The 21,889-nt window shown below is 36.4% G+C and overlaps 1 protein-coding gene across 3 annotated transcripts in view; it reads left to right on the top strand.

The window, feature by feature from the left end:
- The window catches only part of FGF14 (fibroblast growth factor 14), a 386,777-nt gene that overhangs the window by 203,396 nt on the left and 161,492 nt on the right, over positions 1-21,889 (top strand). Inside the window, exon 2 of one of the 3 annotated variants that reach the window (XM_032100145.1) lies at positions 16,076-16,115. The exons of the other annotated variants lie outside the window; for them this stretch is intronic. The gene's annotated coding sequence lies outside the window, so the exon portion shown is untranslated. The remainder of the gene's footprint in view (positions 1-16,075; positions 16,116-21,889) is intronic. 3 annotated transcript variants of the gene reach the window in all.

Below are 21,889 nucleotides of genomic sequence, written 5' to 3'. Positions count from 1 at the left end.
AAAAGGAGTACTACTGGGTGTTATTTATTTTTTAACAGCCCTGGTATGTAGTGATCAGGATTGTTTCAGCCTCATGGTAGTATCAATAATGTATCTTCTGTTCCAGATTATTGAATCTTTCTCAGAGCTCTCTTTTGTGTCATAACATTTTGTAAATGTAATTGAAAAGGTACAGCCATTATCCACCTTAGGGTGTTTTGCCAGTTTGTTATTTTATCAGTGCATTTAGAAGAAAACCAGAATAGCTTGTTGGGCAACTCCTTTAGTTCTAGTAATGCTTCTTATTCAACATTATCTAGAAGGATTTAAAACTTTGGCTGTGGTGATAAAACCATAATACCTCTTTTGGAGCAAAGTCAGTTGAGTGGGACAAAGTGTGGAAAGAAACAAAAAGATGGTGAAGCGACATAGAGGAGATGGAATGTGGGTACTTTGATTAATTATTTTTATTGGTGGCTTTCCCCAGCACACACCTCACCTGAATTATAGCGGTTTAGTGGAGATGAGGCATTGAATAAAGCTGTAAGCATATTCGCTGGAACTATGATCTTCATTTTTATTGTTCACGTTATTTAGGACTTCTTTATGGGAAAAAATGCTGAACCACTGGATAGGGAAAAGAATTGTTCTTATGAGCCAACAGCTGACAGAAAAGTTTGCAATTTCCAAAGGCACATCCAGAACCTAGCTGAAAATGCATTTTTTTAAAAGTTTAAATTTTGAATGCCTCTATATTATGTATATGCTATTTGACAAGGGAAGCAAAGATATAGGTTAAGATTACAAGTTTGCAGTGTTTTTGCTCTAACAGAGCATCTGAATGTTGGTAGGTTGGTGGGTTTGTTCCTTTCTGCAAATGCTTGTTTTCATTAGATAGTGTTCTTTGCTTTGTCCCTTACATCTCAGAGGATTAATATCAAAATTTTTTACAGAAATATGATTCTTGTATGGGTTTAAACATGTGAATTCATAGAATTATGGAAATGTAGAATGGTTTGGTTTCAAATGGACCTTAAAAATCATCTAGTTCCAACCCCACTGCCAACAGGCAGGGACACCTTCCACTAGACCAGGTTGCTCAAACTTGTATCAATTAAAAAAAAAACCCACCCGAAACATTAAAGCCTAATTTTCTCAAATGTTTTATGTTTCTAATCATACTGTGGGTATATATCTGTATAGATATATAGATAAATATTTATATAGTGGTGATAAAATAATAGTGGATTATGAAGTAGCCAAGACTTTTTTTCAGGGTCCACCTGAAAGTTGTATCTATGTTCTGCTAAACCTTGTCAAGCCTCTGCCTGTTGAACTTGTCAAAAGACAAGGGATTCAGCCAGGGTCTCCTTTGTAGTACCTTTTCCTATGTGCCCATTGACTGCCGTATACATCCAACCTTCTGAAAAGACTTTTCAGGTCTGAAAAAAATTTTGGATTAAATTAATTTTTATTTCTCCATGTGCTTTTTCCTCTCACTTTGCCAAAAAGCATTTGGGGCGCAACATAAGAAAAGATAGGAGTTAGAGGTATTTTTAGTGAAAGCAGCCATATACATTGTCAAGAGCATGGACTGCCAGAACAGCATGAGGTTTTCAGCAGCAAAAAGGCCGTTATAATTTGTATGCTTAAAGTGCACCAAGGACAATGTGCTTTCCCTTACATGCACACTCAGACCAGCCAGTAAAAATATTTTTTTTTAATTGCAAAATACTCCTTTGTAAATAACACTTAAAGGCTATTTTTTGAGAAGACAAAAAGCCATGAAACTTTAAAAAATATAGAAATAACCTGATTTTGAGGACCTTTCTCATAATGGTATTTACAGATATTTCTATTTGTAGGACATACAAAAATATTTATAGGTACGTCCAAATCATATACAAACAATATTATTTTAACACTAGTAAAAACCCCCCAAAAATGGTTTGTTTGGGGTTTTTCCTAATGATGTGTTTTCTGGAATTTTTGCCCTTAACCATGTTTAGCATCATTCTTTCCTACCACTTCCTCCCTTCCTTTCTCTGTTTCTTTATACCTGAAAATATATATTTTCAGATGCAACGGCACAAGATTGTTTTATATACAACATTGTATTCTCATGAGCAAAATCTGACTTTATTTCAAAGCTTAAAAAGTGTTTTCTGTGGCTTCTCACAGTAGCTGCACGACTGTATGACCTATGGGAGATTGGCCTCTCTGAGTTTTCTCTTCTGCTTTTTTTACATATTATGGTATACAGCTGTAAATTTTAATTACTGTAGTTTTTCTTCATTCAGCACTATATACATTTAAATGAAGTGCAGAATATATCAATTACATGACTGAAAACAGGGTCACAAGCATTTTTAACAAGCTTTTTATAGTTTTTCTAAAAATGCTCAATCATTTCTATTTAATTACTTGCTCTCAGTTTATTCCAAAGTTTTGTTAACTAAAATTAATCCCCTTAAATACATAAACCATCATCTCTCAATTTTTGCTCCAGTGTTAAAGTAGATATTTCATATCTATTCCTTGCAATCTCATACTGTATATGCAGCAAGGCATAATTCTGAGGCGGTGAATTCCATATATTCCATATAGTATATTCCATATACAAAAGTATGCATGTTTACATATATAAATTGGGCTTGTGACATGGCTTGTGTTTTTCCACCATCATAATGTGCAAGTCTCCTGTTCCCTGCATGGTGCTCTTTTCCCTGTTTCCTGAGCAGAGACACCAGGAAAGGGGGCAGACAAAGTTGGGTGGATGCAGTTAAAGAGGAGGCTGGAGAGAGCACGGAACAACCCCTGCACTTTGTGCAGCCCACTGTAATTTCTATTCTCTTGAATTTATCATTGGCACTTCCCTAGCCAGATAAGAGTGATTTATTCCAAACTCTGTTATCAATGGGGCTTTTATTTTAGTGTTTCCAAGTTTATCTGGTATCAGTAACCGTATCTCTACTTATCAGAGACAAAAACATCAGTTAATGTGAAAATGTAAGCACCATGCTGCAGTGCTGAATTTATAATATTGCTTACAGTGCTCTTTTGAATGATGTTACAAAACCCCACACAAATGGTGTATAAAAGATGCAGTTACTGTGGAAGACAAACAGTGATTTACTGCTGTGTGCGGTGGTGCTTTCACGCGTTGTCGGGAATAGCTGCGTGTTGTGGTTTCCTGAAATGCTGGGATGCATTTGAAATGTTTCAGACTTCAATGTTAAGATGAATAATAATATTGAGTCACAAAACTGAAGGCGGGGAATCTTAGAAATATAAATATAGGTAAAATTGCACACGGGAATTTCTCATATTACCTAGGCATTGAGACTTGTGTTTAAATTCAGTTTGTGTTGCTTTCTCCATAGACATTGCAGTTAGTGCATGTTTCTGGACAGATGGATGCAGTAAATAATGGTTGCAATTTCAGAGAACCTGTTATACTTACTAAAGGTGTCCTCATGAAAACATTATTTACTGAGTATAATTAACCTCCTGCCTTTTCAGGTTCCTGCTGCATACAAGTAACTGAAACAAATAGCTGTTTTATAATTATCTTCCTGCACTTGCTTCCCTCTCATTCATCTTAAAAAGTTATCACAATTTTCACCCTTTTATGTTTCCTATATTATTTGCAAAATTTTACTTTTATGTTGATTTTACTCAAATCTGAAGATCATTTTGTTTGGTCATAACTGCCAGGAATTTGAGAATACAATGACTGAGAGACTTGTGCAGAGTTTCACCCTCTTATTATTGCAAGCAGCACAGCTATCCATTTTTAAATTTTTCCGTGTCAGAAATTGTTACTTTTGCTTCTTTTCTACTACTCTTCTGGGTAAGGTGTTCTAAAGTATCAGTAGTCTGATATTTAAAAGTTCGGGAGCTTTTTTCTCCACACTTCATTTGCTCCTCCATAACTTACCTTCGTATATTCTTCAGCCAATGTAATTTTATCCTGAAGGAAAGTTTAAAACTTCAAATACTTTTGAAGAGTCAAATTTTTCACAAAATCAAATCCTTGTTTACCAGAAGAGTAACTAAATTCTCAATTTATTTTAATTTAAAAATAAAGCCTCAAATTATTTTTTTTATTTTGTATTTAATACAAGTATTCAGGCTTCTCACCTTTAGGGTCCAATTCACGGTACAACACAGAGTTACAGCCCAAAACAAAGAGCATATCTGCTGTCTTTGCAATGATATCTAACTTAAATATTTTGCTTGAACATGAATATCCTCTGTGAAGTCTTTTGGTGGACCAAAATTGTCAAGTTAGTGCTGCTATTTTGACTGAACTTGCTGGGCATCTTCAGATTTACCTTCCCAATTCTGATTTTTACGAGAGATTTAAAAATTGAAAAAACCCACATCTGTGGAAGGGGAGAAAGGGGAATAGGAAATAGGTTGGTGAGCTTAAACAAGAAGATGGAAAAGCTGTGAAAGGATGGAAGGATGAAAGAGAAGAGGTTTATGAAGACAGCAAGAATGGCAACAGTCATACCCACTCCCCATCATAAAAAAATCCAGTGAAAGCTGAGCAAAGTGATTTATTATGTCATTTATCTTGTACCATTTGTCAATGATCAACAAATACTTGTTAAGAAAGATACTATTCCTGCATATCTCTTAACTCTCCATCACTGCAGAGGGGGAAAATCCTGATAGTGATGTGCATAACAGCTGTGTCCAAGAGCCCAGATTTCGCTGACACTGATGGGTCTGATTTCGGTTGTCCTAGTGCCTCTTGCTGCTTCGTTGCCTGAACCTAAGTAGCATCAGGGCAAATTGAAGGGAGAGCTACACCCTCTGATAACTCCTGGTCCATCAAGAGAATGAAGGAGGTATGGACAAAGAATTACTGGAGCTCTGGAGGATGAAGGAGAACTCAGATGTTTTTTACTGTGAAGGTGGTTCTCGGACTGTGGTCTCTGCAGCTGCAAAGCAGTGGATTCATACTGGATTTTGGAGGCAAGGCTTTGAAGGAATTTACAGGGATGTAAAATTTGCTCTGATTAGTAGATTTATATTTTTTAAGGTGCTCAGGAGTGCTACTTGTTGTGGCTGCTGTGCAGAAATATATCTGACTGAACTCTTACCTCCTCATAATTGCAGACATGATACCTATGTATTTTCCCTCAAATTACTTTGGATGGTGAACACTCAATGTCTATTTTGGAATTTGACCAGTAGTATGTCTTTATAGCATATAAAGTAAAGGTTCTTATGAGAAGAAAAATTTTAATTTCTTCTATTTCCTCCTCATTGCTATTTTTCATGTGGGTGGGGATAGCATAATTGTAGACGTTTCATTTTTATCACATGCTTTGACAGGAATGAATAGCTAAATATTTTTGTTCCCTTTTTTCTGATAATAAATTCTGATAGTAAATTTATAACACCTGGGTAACTTTCACTCTGTAGTAAATTGATTCCGTCTATAGTAAAATTACATATTTTTTTAAGCTTCATTAAATACCTTGTATTTTACTTTTCATAGAAAGAAAAGTTCTTTAACCCTCAATCAGTCAGAAGAATTTTACAGATAATACAATCTCTTGGCTTTTGTTTAGTTGGGATTTTCAGGAAGTGGGATTGAGAGGTGCCCTAAATGAAAATGTAAGGAGGTATCACTTTTATCACTTTGTTTGGGTAGATTTTCTTAAAGAGAGTATCTTGCTAGGATTTGTTTGAGCCCAAGTGAAGAAGAGAACATTTATGAAAGCTGAAGGTGTATGTACAGAAGAAAACACTTTGTGAGTGCTTCTTGGGATCAAACTGTAAACCATGCTTAGCACAGTGAGAAACATGGCCCATAGTCAAATTCTTCAAATAGAGCTAGTTCTCCCAATTGCTAATAACAACAACAACAACAACAAAACAATCTGACAGGCTGCTGAAATTCTACTTCAGGAATCCCATATAAGAGGCTTTATGAGGCTGAAAGAGTTGCATTCACATGCTTCAAGCGACTTAACATGTGGTAGTTTAACAGTGGGCTGAGTTTGTCCCATGTGAGGACACCATGTCCAGAAGGTTTAGTGTTCTTGCACATAAAGTCTCCTTGAAGTGTGGCAGCATCATCTCTCTATGTCAATAACAGCTGATTTCCTCTTGTCTCAGTTGTCTCAGTTCAGGAACAGCTTATTTGTCACTCTTCCTGCTGCCAGCTAAGAGGGACACTTTCTCTGGGAAGAAAAAGATCTTAAAGCTTTTTTTTTTCTTTAATATATTCAAAGCATTTCCTTGTAGTATGAGAAACTTTCGGTGATATTTGGAAAGCTTAATTTCATATAGAACTTGGTGAAAATTTTTTAACTGGGAAGAATTTGGAAGCTTTCTGCTCCCCAGAGCCAAAGATAGTAGTTTACAAGAGAATATTTTAATTATATTTTACACTGCATTTTTAAAAGTGCTGAAATCAAGACAATGTGCTGAAACTGTGGCTTGTTGAGTAAGATATTGATTAAAATGAAATATTGTTGGAAAAAAACCTAGTTCATTTATCATTCTAAATTTGGTATTGAATATGATGATTAAATCCCTAAAATTTAGAAGCAATTTTTTCGTAATTTTCTGGTGTTCTTCTTCTTGATTTTCATAATAATTAGGTATTTACTGTGGTGATACATACTGAATATCCATGCAGGATTTGTAATTTGAACCTTCAGCAACCTATATCCTACTATAACTCCTTGCATGTGTGTATGTACATAAGAGGTTCCTTTGCATCAGCAGGGGGTGGTGGTGGTATTTAGCATTTAGGATGTTTGTTAAAATTCTCAGCTGTACTTCAGTGTCGATGTTACTCTTCCCCTAAGTGCTGGATTTAGTTTGTCTTCATGTTACAAAAACAAGTTCCTAATTCTAATGGATGTGTGTGCAATTGATTTGCTACAATCAGGCCACTCAAAGAAGAGAAGTGTTCATCTTTACTTATTTGCAAAATTTTTTATTTTTTATGTTTTTAATCACCTATAAAATGGAAGACAATTGACTTATGAATTTTTAGCTACAATATTCCAGTTCATGTGACAGATGTTGATGTTATTAACTTAAGTATTTTTCTTTTTTGGATGGTATAATTTTTTTTCCAGATTACTTTACATCTTTTGAGATGAAAATGGCAGAACAGAACAAGTGATGCTGTTTTCTAAACCCCCTAAGACTTTCAGAGGTTTCTTTAATTTGAAGTCCCAACAATTCATCTTGAGAAGTGCTAAGAACTCTACAGATAGTGCAGGGAACTCTTCAATTTGCAGACCCTGACTCCTTTAACTATAAAATGCATACCCTCTTCCTTGCAGTATCCAGTGCTGCTTCCCTTGAACTGCTTTGTTCAGAGATTAATTTTCCTCTCTGGTGATCGCATAATGCTGGATTAAATCCAGCTCTGAGTCCTTGCCACTATCAGAATATTCCACAATGTTCTTGGGATAACATCAGAAATCTGAACATTTGAGCAGATTTTTTCCATGGCCAATTGAATATTGGTCTGCTGCAGAAATTTGAAGGAGACTGTGGACAGTTTGCCCTAGGATCTCCCTGACCGTCAGCTGTTACAGACGTCAAGAATGGAGATTACTGTCATCCTTAAAAATGTGTGTCCTATGTTCCCCTGAGGAACCTCCACAAATAGCTTGGTAGGAGACACTGCTGGCTTCAGAAACTGTGACAGCTCCCATTTCCTGTGCTGCTACGCATCACCTGGCCCTCTGTTCATGATCCCTGGTATATAAACCCTGTCCATATGTGAGAAGTAAGAGGGACAGCACACACTGCACACACATAGGAGTGCTGAACTCTGCCATTCCCAGGTGTTTACAGCTGTTATCCATTGCTTAATGATGGGAGGGTTTGTGGGAGCAGTGTTACAGATCAGGGAGGATAACATACATCGCAGGCCTCATTTGTGAGAATATGGATGGCCTGTCTTTGGGCAGTTTTGCTGCAGAAAGTTTATCATGTGTATGATTACAATGCTGACTGATGTGAAATTCTGTAATATTTTCCTTGTTGAAAAATTTTGAGATTCTTTGAGGTGGAAATCCATTCAAAACTTTTTCTGTGAAATATTCAAGAGTGGGATGTGAAGCCAGATTAAATTGTACTCTTTTGAAGGACATCTGGTAAGGAAATTAAAGTCTTCGATCAGACCAGGGTAATAAAGTATTTAACCCAGATGAGTCTTTTGTTGTACATATTAGGAGCTATCACGCTTTACTCTCTTGGTAAATATACTTTCTACTTCAGAACCTCTGAGTACATTTAGGTGAGCACATTCTTGCTTTGCATCTTAATTTGGTTAAGTCTTATACTGTCCTTCCTTATTATTTCACAAAAGTTAAGAGCGTGTGTAGCAGGCTATATCTTTTTTTCCACTTGCCACGTTTGCAGAGCTGGACATCATGCTGGAAATATACTTCAGGTCCAAATTAATTACAGTACCGTTAAGGTGATTTTCTTTTGATGTCAGTGGAAGAAGATTAGGTTTCCTAAACTAGATTTTTCTTTTTCTAAAACACTGGCAAAATACTCCAATCTTATATAGCTACCAAAATAAGACATAATTTTTTTGGAATATGCTAAACATGTCAGTTGCTAAGCATTTTGGAAAATCTTTTTTAGGTACCTGAGTGGAAGCTGAGCAATTACAAAAATCATGCAAAAAGCATTTCTTAACAGCTTTTTTTTTCATTACTATAATGTGGAGGAGATAGGTCAATATTCACTTATTGTAGAACATTAGCAGGAGGTGAGAGAATGTGCACAAATCTAGTCTGTAATCATTAGTCTATGTGGCAAGTTACAACAACTTACAAAGTGTGAGTAACAGTGTAAAAAGAAGGGGCTTTAAAATGTACAAAAGGCAGGTAAATGCTTAATTTTCCGTGGAGTTTACACTTTCTTTCCTTTTGAGCTCATTCTTGAGATTTTTTTTAGTAGAAGAACAAAGAATTACAGAAAAAAAAAAAAAAAAAAAAAAGATTAGGAAATAAACCAGACATTTGTCATTGTGCACAATGTGCTGGACCCATAATAATTGCTGATGCAGGTTAGGTTTAGGTACCACTCAACAGCTGCCTGGTATGCAGACTGGACAAAATGCCAACCCTGGATTCAAGCTGTTACAGACCAACATAATGTGTTCTTACTACTTCAGCACATAATATACTTTAAAGAAAAAGCAAGCAATGTACTGTGGGGATATGATCAACACTTCTACAACTGATATTAGTCAACTTAGCTCATATTCTAGCGCTTGGGAGAGGTTATAAGTTAAAAAACAGCCCAGTTCTTGCATGTTAGAGTAAATTATCATAGTATACAGAAAGACCTCAGTATTCAAATGCAGTTCTACAACCTTAGACATTTAGTTGTGTGAATAAACACGTAGAAGTATTATATAATTTTTATAGGTTTTAAAAGCTACTTTGGGCAGTCAGAATAGTGTGCTAGTGAGACCTACAGAAAACAGATTTCTCGAAAGATATTGAGGTGTCATTTATTTCTCTGTTTTCTGCTTACTGTATGGATGTTTCTTTCATGTATTTCTTCTTTTTGAGATTAATTATAGTTTCTTAGAATCTATTTTCAGCTCTTTTAAATGCCTGGTTCCCTCATCTGCTAGTTGTCTTCTATTTTAGTTTCTTCTGATGTTAGTCTTCCCCTGACACACACACAGGCATGCACACACACACACAAACTCTTTCTGTTATTCTGTTGTCTCCAATTCTTTTCTCTCCTCCAATTGTAATTCCTCACTCTGTTCATATGGGGGTTCAGCTTGTGTAGCTTGGAATAACACTCTTTCCTCCGGGTTAAGTATCTTGTCATCAACACTTTTGATGTTCATGTAAAACTGACATGTATGTCTTCATTTCTCATCACACATTCCTGCTTTTCTCTTTTACAGCAGCTTTTGCATCTTTTTTCTAGAGGATTTTCTCTTGTCTTTCATGATGGCCATTGTATATTACTCACTGAAATTTGGGGGTAGTATTAGAATTATTGTATCAGATTCACACTTAGGTTACTGCTTTACACTAGAAAGCTAATAATTAATTGCATATTCTCCAACACGCAAAAAAGTATGTTTATATTGCCAGAAAGTCAAAACATTACAAGCAAGTGTCTTTATCTTGATGTAGAATTAAAAAATCAAGTAGTCTTTCCAAATAAATGATGGACAAAGAGCCACAACTGAATAACTTTGCACAAAGACTGTATATTTAGACATGTTACTTGTACTGTAGTAGTACCACAGAGGCCCAGTACAGGTCCAGAAATACACTGTGCACTGTAAAAACTGAGAGCAAGCAAAGTGGATTGTCATGCTCTAGCTTTCATACCACTGAGGAATGCCATCCTTCCTTGAAGCAGCATCTCTCTTAAATACATCAGTGCTAGAAATATAATGGAGGTTAATTGCAATATGGTGTTATTCTAGTATTTATTGTATGAGCTTGGTAGGGTAATTTGATTTTCTTTTCTGAGTTTCTGGTTTTCCTTCAGTCCTCATAACCATATCCCACAAGATCTGCACTTGACTACAGGGCTTATATCCTAGGCAGTTCATGCTATCTTCTTTTCTTCCCGAAGACATCTTGTATGTAATTTTCTTCATGTAAAAATGGCTTGAAATAATAAACATGGTATTATCAAACAGTAATTGTTTATGAAGCAAACTTGGGAGAGCAAAAGGTGCTCATTTATAAATGAAGTTAACTCATTTAATTATACGGCTGCACTTTTACAGCTGGTATTTTCTTGACGCATTTCCTGTCCGCAGTACAGTGAGTGATTAACTGTTGTGACTAGACAATAATTATTAATTATATTGAAATTTTTGAGCTGTTATGTGCATATATAGTAACTTTGGTTGTGCTATGAGGGCTGTTGAGCCAGAGGAGGTTATCTTTCAAAACAATTATGAAATGTCTACAGTTGACTGTAAGCTCCAATGTGTGCATTTATAGTGAGCTATCGGGTACACAAGCCTAACTGGCCCAAACATTAAATCCCCAGATTATCCCCTAGAATATATTAACCCTTATTTTCACTGTAATGATAACAAAAAATGAAAAGACTCTGGAGAAACAAAATTGTGTGGTCTCATTAAGGTTGTTTACATGCCCATCTGAAATGTGTCTGAAAAATGTCAGGTCTCTTTCATTTAGTTACTACAATTTACTATTATTGTAGATTTATATATTTTTTTTTTTACTTTTTGAGCAGTATTGCAGTAGGAGTAAAAAATCCTGAAAGCCAAACTCCATATTCTCATCTAGTGTGTATTTTCTTCCTTTTTTTCCTTCCTTTCTTATACTTCCAACATCTAAGATGCTGCTGTTGTGATTGCAATACTGGTCTTTATGCTCATCTTTCAGAGATAGCTGAATCTTATCCAAGGAAATTTTCTGTCTTATTTTTCAGACTTCATCTTAATTTTATTTTCATATGTTGCTTCTTACCTTAGCCCACAAAATAACTTCCCTTACAACAAGCAGTATAGCTCCACCCATTTGAAATGAGGAAACAGAATGAAAATTTAATAGTAGGAGGTATAAACAATTCAGTTGCATGCTACCTTAGGCCACTGGCTCTCTTAACTCTTGTGCTTCTGAGCCCAAGGCTTTGGCTTCCAAGGGATAACAGGGTGCTCAGACATGAGGTATATCCCTTTCTGTACAAGCCTCAAAGATACCTGAGGGGAAAAAAAAGAAAATCATATTTAGACTTTTGTTAACATTATTGGCCCACATGTCACAGGTTGCCAGTCTCTTGCAGAAGTGTGGAAATTACGTTGTTCTATCTTTGAGCATCTCATGTTGCCACAGAAATATCCAATATCAGTCATGCTGGCAGAGCAGTTGGTTAGTAGGAGCTGTCTCCTTTCCTCATTCTACTTCTTAATGTTTAAGGGTTCATTGGTTAGTTTTTGGTAGTTTTTTCCTTTTTGTTTTCTATTTTCAAAAATCTTTTCTCCTCCTTTCCCAAATAAGTCTATTTTTCCTAATTAATCAAGGAAAGCAGAAGTTCCAGTATTTGAATGCTATTTTCAGGGATATGTCTTCTGCTCATGCTTATGCTAAAATTCAGGCTGCAGATATAGCTCAGTACAGTGTCTTTTCAGATTTTGTGAGAAATTTCCATTTTTGCTTTTTCTTTTTTCTTTTTTTTTTTTTTTTAAACATGAAATGATCTATCAGCAGCCTTTTTTTGTCCTTTTATGATTTTTGTGTCTTTTCCTTTGTATTTCTCCCCCCCTTCAAGTATTCTGGCAGCTGATGTGTTCTTTACAATCAATAAAACTGTCCTTCATCTCCACTGCCCAAGTGGTCTTTTTGTAACTCTTTCTATTATTTAGTCATTCTCTTTTTTTAAATAGGCATTCACTTCATACTCTTTATTCTGTTCACACTCACCACTTGCTAAATGGAGCTTGTCCCACCTAGAGAAGACTGTCCCTCCTGCAGAAATAGGTTCCTTGCTTTTTGTGTCTGTACTGCCTTCTTCTGATCCAGCACTGTGGCTGGCTGCTATGCAGACCAGTGGGACCTGTTCAGGTAATTAGATTTACACAGATAAAAATACTTTACCAAAAAAGCAATTGCTTTGCAGATTGGTAAAGCAACTTACAAATGGGTTTTTTTCTTCTGAGAAAAAGAAATCTTTCTAGAGATGTTTAGATGAATTTTCAAGAACCCTTAGGATATGATATTTAGCACAAAAAAATGGCCAACTCAGATTTTGATTGAGTTCAGTGTTTCAGCAGATATTTCTGATGTCATATCTTTTGTGTGAGGAAATCACTGCAATCCATGAAACTTCTGCAACTTCAGTAAAGCTGCTTAAGATCAAACATTTTTTCTGAAGGAGCAAGAAGATAAGAAATCCTGTATTTCATGTCAGTTAAAATATGTTTAATTAAAATCAAAGTTTTGATGATTTTTGCATAAGTACAAATTTTGCACTGTGGAAATTGGTTATATATTTTTTGGCTAACTTTTCATTCCAAAGGGTCTTCCATATAACACAAGTGAAAAACATCTCTTAATGTGCTCTCTATGGTTTTCATGGCCATTAACATGTTTCTGGTAAGAAAATCATATGTGTTATTTGGAATGAGGATGACTAAGTGCAGAGTTTACAGGCCTAAGAGCATTATGCTCATATTACCAGCTCTGGGCTGTGAGATTTGGGCCTCTGTGGGTATTCTGTATTATGTACTCTCTGCAGGCTTTACTCCAACTAATCTGGACAGGCGGCATGTATCTGACAGCAAACTGTATGTAAAGATGATGCAACCTGACTGCTGGGTCTACGAGGACATTGCTGCTGAATAAAAAGTGTTTGAAGGAGGGGAGTTTGAACTCACATGGGAAATCCACGCTTGCTATGTTCTGTCTTCAGTGGCTGATGTGTATAATCTGGATTTGACTGGAACTCCAGGAACCTGTAGGGTCAAAACAGCCTCCACAGACAAAAAGTCAGAAGTGCAACCCCATTCTTTGTGTTCCTTCCAATTCCTTATTGGAGTTTCTGCCTTTTTGCTCTGGAAAAGAATTCTGTAAGTACAAGGGCGGAGGTGTTGTGTCCTCTGTATAGCAAGATCATCACAGAATTATAGAATAGTTTGGGTTGGAAGGGAGCTTAAAGATTCTTTATTTCCAACCCCCCTGCCACAGGCAGGAACACCTTCCACTAGACCAGATTGCTCAAAGCCTCATCCAGCCTGGCCTTGAACACTGCTGGGAATGAGGCATCTACAAATTCTTTGGGCAACTTATTCCAGTGCCTCACCACTCTCACAGTGAAGAATTTCTTCCTAACAGCAAATTTAAACCTGCCCTTTTTCAGTTTAAAGCTATTCCCTTTGTTCTATACTGCTTGCCCTTGTAAAAAGATCCTTTGAGCATGGTTGATGGTTCTGGTTCAGGTAAAGCAGGCATGAATGGTGGATTTGGGCAGCCAGAAATTGCTGGGTATTACAGTAGCTGTATCATTTGCCTGCTACTTCCAGCATCTGTAGGATCCAGTTTGCCTTGTTTTCCCTAACCCAGTTGATCATCTGCTAGTGCTGCATTCTTTTGTTCTCTTGTGATCTGTGGCCTTCCAGTTTTCTTGACTTATGGCAAATATGTAATTTATTCTGCTTTCTAGTTTAATTGCTCTGTTCTCCAGGAATGAGAGTGCATTTCTGTTTTCTCACAGTTTCTCTGATTCTGAGTTGATTTTTTTTTTTTTTTTTTTTTTTTTTTTTTTTGGATTGGGTTATTTAATCTTCAACCAGCCTCAAAGTTTTCTTCTGCTGGGTTTACTATTGAAAAAAAATCAACTTATTTTGTCTTCTCTTGGATTTTACTTCTTCCATCATACTGCTGTTCCGTCTTGCTCTGTCTACCCTCCATGACTTAATTATATTGTTCTAAAGGAGAGTTCAAAAGGAGTTGAAGAATTTTAATTTTATATGTTCAAACTTTTGCATTTTGTGTAGACAATTTTTTTTATAAAGATCATTTAAGAAAAAGATCATGCTCTAAAGTTTGGAAACTTCCCAGTAGTGTAATATTTATTTCAAAATATACAGCTAACTATATTCCATTTTCTATGGCTTAGTGAATGAACCGTAACTCCTATGAGAAGTGATATAGAAGAATAGTTTCTGATTTTCTTGAAACCAGATCGTTTAAGATCCAGAACTAGCAGTTAGAAGATGCATTTATTTAACATGTGAGAAAACTTTGTTTCTGAAGCTTGTCCTGTTGTAATATTTCACCAGTGATTGCACGAGTATCTAATTTCCCCTCTCCTCCTCTTTTGGCTTAGTTGCCTACTTAAATGTGTATGAAAGCAGTGGAATAACCTGCTGCAGAAATGTATGTATTTTAACAAATATTCTTTCAATCTTCTCAAGCTTACCTACAATTCTGGTAATGATTACACCCTAGTTGTCTTATAGTTGCAACGTCAGTTTCTCTTTATAGTTTTAAGAATTGAAGCTGTTTTACATCTGTTGAGCTCTCTTAATTTAGAATGGTTTTGTTATCAAGTGATCTCTGATTGGGTGTTAATTCCTCCTTCCAATAAGGTCATCAAAAAACTCTTTTTAATACTCAAGTTTCTGTGCCTACTGTATTCAAGATACAACCTGTTAGACATTAAGCAAAGTATATTCCTTATTTCAAAACATAGATATTACAACATTTTCAACATAAGTTTCTTTGAGCCCTATGATTTTCTTCTACACAAACAGTTATTGGAGTCAGAATTCAGTATTTTTCTGAACTAATTACTTCCAGATGAACTTCTGTGTTTTTCTCCTTCAATTTTCAACATTACACATGAATTGCTATACCTCTTGGTTACTTAAGAGCCATCAGATGTTCTTGCATCTCCCCTGACCTAGATCACACTCATTTGAAGAAGAGGTCTGTTTCATTCCATGAGAAAGGAAGGATATTCTAGAAATATGCAGGGCTATGAAGATACTCAATTTGGCACAGAAAATCTTTGGTGTGTACCTGTTCATAAGTAGCTCATTTGAAGCATTTTAATCTTCTAGACCAAGGACGGAGGCAGCAGTATTTGTTACTTACAAAGCTGAGATTTGATCCTTCATACAGTTCTTGCCACTATTGTTATCAAGACTTGGTGCTTAAGATATAATTTGATTGAAGAATTCTTCAGGCTGGCAATTTAGACGATCCTGTCTAAATTTCTGATCTGCCAATTTCACTTCTTACCGCTTCAACTGGTTGTATGGAATCTTGTTTTGTAGGATGGGAGGAGACAGGAATTACAAAGGTCTAAATTACGTATATAGTAATTGTCTTTGTCACAGTCTTGTTTTCTGCCATCCTGTCTTCCTCCTTCTTTCCCCTTTTTACATTATGCTGACTTTCTCCATAATAGTATATTTCCTTGTTCTACAAAATTTTTCATATTTTATTTAAGGACTGCAAAGGGGAGAAAGGGTGGAAGTTTTCTGTATGTAATACCCCATGATTGACAATCTTTTTGCCTCCTGCTTCCTAGTAGGTAGATAACGCTTGCTATATGGGATCTTGTTTTGTAGGGTGGAAGAAGAGGGAGGACTACAACAAACACAAATAGTGGTATGTAATTTTCCCTTTCTCCTTTGTCTCTCCCTACTTACCAGTCTTAACATAGAATTTGCTCAATCATATGGTGATACCTCATACTGCTATTTGATGCTTTTTATAAAAACACATCTTCGCAGTTTTTGTTAGTTAAATGCCTGCAACATTTTAAGAAAGAATGCCAATGAAATATCAGGTACAACACATGGGCAGTGAATCAGACTGTGCTTACTCTTGGACACAATGTGACTGAACTTAAACTGACAGGTTCTATATCACATTGCAATATCAGAAGTCTTCTAGACAGCTGGTATCTTAAAAATATATAACAGGCTACTGTATATGGGGATTTTGGAGAAAACAGCTGTGATGGGGAAAGTGTAATCATACTATTTAAACTAAAATCAACTACATGCATAGACTGTGCTCTTTTGAAAAGCTAATGCTGTAGACCTGATAGAGAACCACCTGCTTTTCTGGTCCAAGTTTCATCAAAATGTTGTAAACTTAAATTCTAGTTGCAGAATCTTAGTTTGAATGACACAGGGAGATGGTAGTCAGCCATGAATAACACAGATTATCCAGAGGTAAAGGTATCCTTTTTGTAAAATAAAGGGAAAGATTGCCATTAGACAGCAAAGTTGTATTACTTCTAAGGGTAGGACAGACAGCACTTTAAAAAGTGCCGTGTTTTGTGGTATTTGAACACTTCACTCAAAAGTGCTGAAGTTATTCAAAAGCCATTGTCATTTGGTTTGGGTTTTGGTGAGATTTTTTCTGTCATGAAGTTCTCATTTCTGCTCTCTCATTAAAAAGGTACAAGTTGTTTATCAGAGAGATACATAAAGCATCATAGCTGTAGCACAAAAAATTATGGGGAAAATGCTTTATTGAATTTAGTTATCAAAAGGAATAGAGAAAAGCAAATGATGTGTCAAAAACTTGTTTCAAGAAAGATACGATCTTCACTAGACCAATTTTTCTTTGCTTTGTTCTGGATTGTTGGTTCACTATTGACTGAGAAGGAACATGTCTTCTCAGTGAATCATTCCTAGTTTCTATGACACCCCTAAGATCTGCACAGTACAGCTACAGCAAAAACAAGTCATATTTTCAAGGTCTGAATAGCTGTGATAATTATGAAACAAAAGCTGCATTTGTATTCACCCTGATGATAGGAAAGCCTTTCCATTTCAGTTGAAAACAAGAACAGAACCAGTAAATTCTCAACAGAGTAGCGAATCTGCGCTTCTCTTGGTGACAGCACATAAGAGATCTGATCCTGTACATTAACTGATCTGCACAGATTGTGTGTCAAAAAACTAAGTGGAAAAGGTAGAATAAATTTTATCTGTTAGATGCTCAGTAAAATAGAATTTTTTTTCCTGTGAGAAAAACATGTTATAATGGATTACTTTAATCCTCAGCATGCTGTTATTGTTTATGGACTCGCACAACATCTATGATCTAGATAATTCTTTTCTTTCTACTGTGAAACTAGAAACAAAGGGATTTTGTGTGATCTCTCTGTGCTTGGTCCTTTTAAGAGGAATGTAGTGGGTTGACCCTGGCTGGATGCCAGGCACCCACCGAATCCTCTCTATCGCTCCCCTCTACAACTGGACAGGGGAGAGAAGGGGCTCAAGAGGTTCATGGGTTGAGTTTAGGACCAGGAGACATCACTCCCCAAATACTATCACAGGCAAAACAGGCTCGGGGATATTAATTGAGTTTATTACTAAAAAAATCAGAGCAGGATAATGAGAAGTAAAAGAAATCTTAAAAATCACCTTCCTCCTTCCTTCCCAGCTCTACCTCCAACTGTGCAGCAGTGCAGGGAGAATGGGGGTTATGGTCAGTTCATCACAGGTTGTTCCTGCCACTGCTCAGGGAGAGTAATCCTTCCCCTACTCCAGCATGGGGTTCCTCCCACAAGAAGCAGTTCTCCACAAATTTCTCCAACATGAGTCCATCCCACAGCCAACAGTTCTCCATGAACTGTTCCAATGTGGATCACTCTTCCATAGGGCACAGTCCTTCAGGACTGCTCCAGCATGGGTCCTCCACGGGGTCACAAGTCCTACCAGGAAATCTGCTCCAGCGTGGGCTCCTCTCTCCACGGATCTGCAGGTCCCAGACAGGAGTCTGCTCCACCACAGGCTTCTCATGCATTCACAGGCTGCTCTCAGGCATCCACCTGGTACAGTGTGAACTCCTCCATGGGCTGCAGGTGGATCTCTGCACTCCCATTGACCTCCATGGGCTGCAGGGACACAGCTCCCTCACCGTGGTGTTCACCATGGGCTGCAGGGAAATTTCAGCTCCAGCACCTGGAGCACCTCCTCCCCTTCCTTCTTCACTGACCATGGTGTTTGCAGGGCTGTTCTTCTCATTCTCTCTTCTCTGAGAGCAATTACATCTCCACAATACTTTTTCCCCTCCTTTAATATGTTATCACAGGGGCATTACTATCATTCCTGATTGTCTTGGCCTTGGCCAACAGCAGGTCCATCCTGGAGCTGGCTGGCATTGGCTCTGCTGGACATGGGGAAAGCTTCTGACAGCTCCTTACAGAAGTCACCCCTGTGATTCCCAGCTACTAAAACCTGGCCATACAAACCCAATACAAGGAAATCCATACTTTCATACATTCTTCCCAGACTAGGGTAAAGCCTAAACTGACATTGTCAACGGAGCAAAATTACTCTATCATGATGGAAAATGAGTCCACAAAGTGTATTTAATCTAAATAATAACTGTATATTGTGGAAAAATACGAAATAAGATGATAAAGAACTAATTAAGATGTACAGGTTTTGTACTGCTGACATTTGGAAAAAAAATTAATTGCTTTTATTTCGAGGTTCATAACTTTATCATTAATTTTCATGATAACTATTGCATAGACATGACACATATTGAATAGAGCTGTCTGTTTGACAGAAAATGCATGGGCTACTAAGATGTCAACAATAATGGCACTTTAAAAGTTTCAAAGGGATGAATAATTACTGTGGATTAAGTTCTATCTGAGCTGGTTGCAGATGGGTTGGGTTTTTTCCATTTTTTTTTTTTTAATGGAATTGTGATCCATCTATGTAATCACCAAAAAAGTCATCTGTCCATGCAGCCTAAAAGGTTATCCATTTTAATTTCAAGAGTTGTTCTTGGCCTGTAGTGGAGGGGGCACCACCTCCAGGTTATACTGGTACAAAATATCTTTATCGTGGCACTGTCGATCAGAGGTATTTTAATGGGAACGGGTGTGGGGCAGTGATTCTTTTACCATTTGCATTGAAGAGGAATAGTGGTACTTGGGGACTTGTAGAGAGTCCTTGGTAATTCTGCATCACCCAGAAATCTTTGCTAGCAGCGGAGACACCAGTATCCATTTTGTCTGAATTATGAACAAAAGGTATATATTGCAGCTTGTCAATCTTGTATTTGCTGGTTTTGGCATAAGAAAAGTTTGCAACAACACTCCTAATGTGGTGAATTAGATACATTGTTTGCAAAGAATACAAAACCTTTTTAAACAAAGCTTTCCTGTGGCATAAATAAATACTTAGTAGCAGGTGTGTGGGTGTATTTTCTGCCATTTCCTAGATTTTAATAATTTTTCTGTTATAAATAATGAAATGCAGCACTTAAGAATACTGAGGGGTAGGCGTTGAGACTGGATACTTACAGTGTGAAGTTAATTTAAAAAAAAATCTAGTTCTTCAGTCATACTGAATTTTTAAAGTGCAAATTAGAAAGATGTCATGTTTTGAATTGCATCAGTACCTGAAAACTGCTATTCTGGTATTACAAATCAGATTAACAGTACTCTGATGCTGATGTCTATTTATTTTGCAGTGATATATATACTTTTGGCTGGCTTTTCTTTGACCCATAGCTTAAAATTTTCTTGCTTTACACTAAATATATTATGTTTATTTTATTATTACTAGAATGATTGTTGTCTTTAAAATAATTTTTGGCCCTCTGCTTCTGACCTTTTTGCTTAAAATTACTATAAAAAGTTTGTAAATATGCCCATCCACTTTTTTTTCTGCCTGTTTCAAGCTACTTATAATTCTCATTAGCAGTAGTAAGAGAAGAGAGTTCTCTTGTTAAACTCAGAAATGGGATTCTGGAGATGCCGTGGAGGGAAAATTGTTTGTCATGGACTTGATGTCCAAACAAAATAGACATCAGCCAAAAAGAAGAAGAAGCCTTCTTATGCAACTACTTCTGAAGAAAGGAGCAAATATTAGCAAAATATTAGCTTTCCTGAGTTTGAGGCAAATCTGTAGAGCATGGGGAAGCAAAACCAAACCATTCTATTATTTGCTCAATTTATGAAATTTACTCCAGTCTAATTCTGCTAATAAAAATAAAAATAATTTTTAAAAAAATATGTTTGTGCCCTTGCTTCCTTCATAATCCAGCACTTCTGACTTTTGTGAAGCTGTGTCTGACGTGCCCAGCAGTGCTGGAGATGACTGACAAGCAGGGTTATGATTCAGCTCGCTTCCCTCTATCCTCTCTAAGATACAGGGCTGCTTATTCATGCTCAGTAGAGAGAGACTGGCCCTATTAGAAGCTGATCCTTCCTAGCAATCTGAGCAGAGTTAGAGACTTGTCTTAGCATCATTCTTATGACTGGGGTGTGGTAAATTATTATTTCACAAGTCCATTCAAGAAATATATAGCTCTAAGAGCTCTGCTGGTTTTGTTCATGTGACTTTTAGATAATTTCTTCTGCCTGTGTAAATATGTGTATTAAATTTTCTCTATAAAAGAGACTGGAAGACAGAATGTTTCTCTTTTCAAAAGATCACCCTTTTGCCAAAGAAAAGAACTATGCACTTTACAATGGTATGTAACACAAAGAAATATTAATGATCTTCAATAAAAATTAGATTTCTTTACTTTATAAAGAAGAAAATGAAAACTTTGTCCTTTTGTCTAAGGAACTCCATGTTATCATTCTGTTTTCTGGTTAGGAAATCGTTAATGGTTTTCCTCATAGACCTTTCCAAAGTTATCTTACACATGGTAACCTTCTCTAAAAAGTGAAACTAGGGATGTAATAGTGAATTTTCTTCTCAGTCTTTTCAAAAACAAGTTCATCTTATGTTTAAATTGGCAACCTATTTCTTCAATAATAAAAAAATTAAACCTAATCCAAAATTAGTCCATTGTGAAAGAGGGGAAGCTTTCAGTAATGTTAGGAAACAACCAACCAGTTAAACGAAATCCAAGTAAACCAAAGGCAAAACAAAAACCCCGCCTAGATTTTGTAAAATTGCTGTTTGGGAGTTGTATTGAGATACCAACCCTGAGAAACGTTGAATCATCAAAGATAACCAGACCTTTAGTAATTTCTCTAAGGTTACTTACAGAGTTCTCACTGAGAAATATGAGTAATTTGATACTGTGCAGCATAGGACTCAATATTTTGGGTTTCTTTTTCAGATTCTTTCTCAAGTTTCCACATTAAATATTGTCAGTTTAAAACATATGTGTTCTACAAAGCTTTCAAACCCTACAGAGTTGCCCTAGAATTTAAAAGACATTGCAACTTCTCCACTCCCCTTTGTGACCATCAATATATTTCTTCCATCAATGTTTCTGGTCAAGCTACATGCTTCTCTCCTGTTTCCAAATGCCAGCCTACGATGTACTGTCAATTCCTTTTTCTTTTCCTGATAGCATTTACTTTCAGGGCCATAAAACCATCACTGAGATAGAGATTTGTCTGTATACGAACACACATGGAAAGCAAATTTTTTGCATATAAA

Source organism: Corvus moneduloides, chromosome 2 (assembly GCF_009650955.1).
Source record: "Corvus moneduloides isolate bCorMon1 chromosome 2, bCorMon1.pri, whole genome shotgun sequence".
NCBI lineage: Eukaryota > Metazoa > Chordata > Aves > Passeriformes > Corvidae > Corvus > Corvus moneduloides.
The sequence above is the reverse complement of the archived record's forward strand: the minus strand, read 5'-3'. Positions and strand labels throughout refer to the sequence as shown.